This window comes from Xiphophorus maculatus, chromosome 23, assembly GCF_002775205.1.
Source record: "Xiphophorus maculatus strain JP 163 A chromosome 23, X_maculatus-5.0-male, whole genome shotgun sequence".
Classification (NCBI taxonomy): Eukaryota; Metazoa; Chordata; class Actinopteri; order Cyprinodontiformes; family Poeciliidae; genus Xiphophorus; species Xiphophorus maculatus.
The window spans coordinates 18,814,151-18,817,883 of NC_036465.1; positions in this window are offsets into that span (position 1 = coordinate 18,814,151).

The following is a 3,733-nucleotide window of genomic DNA, read 5'->3' on the forward strand; positions in this document are numbered from 1 at the left end:
ATGAGCAACTATTCTGCTCTGTTGCAGCAAACCAAACTAGGTTTACAAGAAAGATCGACTCTCCGGGGTCAAGGCAGAGATCCAGCTCAAGCTTTTCTCACCTGCTGTACACTCTCAAACACACTTTCTAATTTCCTTACACATGTCCCCAGTGTGTAGAGGTCACCATGGCAATCTTGTCTTCCACAGCAAATGGTGGGATGTTCTGACGAGCTCATGACCAAAGTGTATTGATCTACATGATTTGATGCCTGTTCTGGAGAAAAATCTTGTTCTTCCTCGCTGAGATCGCCTGTGATCGATAAGATGAAACCAATGGAAACAAACTTGATAAATTTACCCTCTGGTGATATTCAAAGTCTGTTTAAGTGATATTTTTGGCCTCTTGTTTGTTCCACTGGATCACAGCATTTGGTTACGTTTTGTATATGAAGTGTGCATGCATATGAGTGTGTGCGTTCCATGGTTACTTCCTGTGGTTAAACCTGTGCAGTAGAGATGATTCATGAGTTTCATTGTTGCTGCAGAGCAAGAGAGAGTGAGTGAAAAAAAACAAACCATTCACACTATAAAATTTGCGTCTTTCCAACACTCTGTTTCACACTCTTGAACACGCACACACACCCTTATGCACATGCAAAAAAAACAAAAACCTCTTGCTTACACTGTTCCAACTCCCACACAAACAGACAAAATAAGTGCATGTTCGTTTATGCTTTTTAGGCTAACTGACAGAAATTAACCAAAAATATCTGTCGCATTCAGTCATTCCAAATCCAATGACTAGCAGCTTGTGGTCACAAATTAATCACATAACAATAAATTATAACATGTGTAAAACAGATTCTCTTGTCTATAAAAATTTATCCTTTTGAATAAGCCCTGTTTTTGGAAAATAACTACTAGACATCTTTAATTTAATGCTCTACTCCCTTATCTGTAAATGCTGCAGCACATTTGTGACAATAGATCAAAGTTCTATTTTTGTGGCTCTGGAAAGGTTGCATGTTGTGCTGAATGTGCTGTGTTTGTGTGCGTGGGCCACTGCAAACAAAAGCCATCATGAAATGAGAGCAGCCACAAAAGGATAAGATTTTTGGAAAAATGAAAGGATAAAAAAAAAAAGAGCAACGTGTGATTTTCTGTGTGGATATCATTCATAGTCACACAAAACAGCAGCAGTAAAACTAGCTCTCGTGTTCTGTGTGCTGCTCACCTTATCACTACCTATATTGTTATCTCAAAGGGGAAAGTCCACGCACAGGAAACATGTTCACTTACAGTATCCACTGAGAGTTCAGTCGACAATTTTCCTTTTTCAAATGAAGCCGCAACTTCCTCATTGCATTTTCCCTGCCTCTCTGAAGCTCTCTTTTTGTTTTTTCCGAGCGTTGCGTCACTGCGTTGTGGTTTTCTCACTATACTCTGTGCACAGGAAGTGTATTGTGGCAAAACAGGTCCCTGTCACTGTTTCCACTCCTCATAGAGGGCCACAGGGCTAAATTTAACACCAATAACAAGATCACAGTTACCCAAAATATTCACTTCCACATTTACGGGGTCTTTATTTAACTACACCGAGTTATTTATACACCACCATGATAATGTGCTTATGTGTTCGGTTTAAGTTTACTGTGTGACGTAGAATGCCGCAAAGGAAACAGTCTAAGCCAATTAGCTAACCTGTAAGAGATGAGTAAGTTAAGCTAGGACAACTAGCTGCTTGAGTCCAATGATTTTCTGTGGTTTGAGTCGCATCCAGATGAGAGCCAACGCATTACTTTGCTGTGTTTTGGTTAAAAGATTTCTCAAACCAGATACAATCAACAAGCTCCTAAAGAAAGCAGCTTTAAAGTAAGACTAAAAGCTAAAAGTAAGTGAAGTCTGAGTTTCAGTTTCTTAAACAACAAAATTCAAGGAACTGAAATCTGTTCTACCACAAAATACCTTCAGATCTAGATTCGTATGATAGTTTAAAAATAAAATATGTCCAGTGATAATAATTACATGTGACTCTTGTTACGTTGTACCAGAAAAAAAGGGGAACCAAAAGGCGGACGTTAGCTAAAAATAAGTTGAAGAGAAATGTGCCCAGCGAATGGAAAATGCAAAATAAGAGATGGAAAGTAGAACAAAAAACCCTATTAAATTTAAAATGTTTTACGTATGAACACATCTCCTGATATGTTCGTACGTCAAACAGTATTGAATGTAGGATGTAGCAGTACATACATCTTACAAGACAAAAATATATATATATATCAGGAATAAAAACAATAAGAAGCAAGATTTTAGCAATATGTTGAAATCCCAGACTACACAACAGTTTATAAATAAGCAAACATAAAGTTTGCGTGTTAATGCTAAGAGTTAGAGAGGCAGTGATAGAAATACTAATGGCATTAACAGTTGTGGACTTTATAATATTATGAGATCTTCTACCACAATCTATTGCTCGGGCTTGACCAGTCAAATTATTTTAGATTTTAAAATACAGATTGCAAATGCAGTTCATTTAAAAATTAGACTTTAGTGCCACTAGATACGTGGCTATAATGATAAATCACTGCTCTTCATTTCCAATACTAAAAACAACTTTCAATAACTTCTCTATACAGTCATATGCTGATGTCAGCTGGCTAACACTTTGTGAGACATACTTTGCTTTCATGGAAAATATTGTCATTTTAATATTGTAAGATCTTGTGCTACAGCATCATTCATTACCACTAATATATATGAATGAAAATACCATCAATATTCAGATCATATTCAGGAAACTATTTAAAAAGTTGCAGCCGTATCAATATCAGCTCTCTTATCTAAAGCAGGTCTCTGCCTTTGTGTTGTTGGTGTTGTGAGGCCTCAGCTGAACCCTCCACAGCGCTCAGAATCACGGGTGAGAAGCAGGCCACTGGAGTTGGATCATAGCCAGGAGAAAAGTGGTTTTACTCCAGCTACACTTACTCATTCTCCTTGTTAACTTTTCCTGCCTGGGAACAGACAGCCATAGTGGTGGTGCAATTACCCAGGCAGTTTCTCACACTCATAGATGCACACACCAACTTTTACATGTGAAACATGTGCCAATTTGTACAAACAGTTGAATCGTTTTGCTTCACTCAGAAAATGAACTCTCTCCTCGAGCCAAAACCATGTCTGTTCCTTGGAGAAGAGTATATGTGGTGAGACTGTGGATGTGAGAGATTATCTCTTATTGTCTTAAGTAAAAATGAGCCAAAGGGCCTGCTATAAATAGGCAGATTTACTCCACCCCTTTACTCACAGCTTGGCAGGCAATCGGGCTCAGGAGAGCAACTTAAAGGCTAGGGTCAGCGTGTTACTATGGTGACATGGCCATGGGAATACATGTGTGTATGAAGAGGTGAGAGCGAACATGAATTCTGACCGTATGTGTGTGTTTGGCACCCTCCTCCTCCAGCGGCAGCAGCAGCAGTGAGTCTCACAGCCCCCGCTGAAGGAGATTGTGTTGGGTAACAGCAGTCTGGAGTTCCCCTGGACTCGCTCCAGACCTCCTCTCCCTTCCTTACAGCCTCTATCCCACAGTCTGTCCCTCCTTCGCCCCCCTCCTCAGCCACCCGCCTCCCCTTGTCCCTGCTGATTCTTTCACATCTGAGAGATATATGTGTGTGAATCTGTACGGATTTTCCCCAACAGCACAAAACAGAGCCAACTGCTGGTTTATTTGTCCGATGCTCTCAGCAGGTCGTCT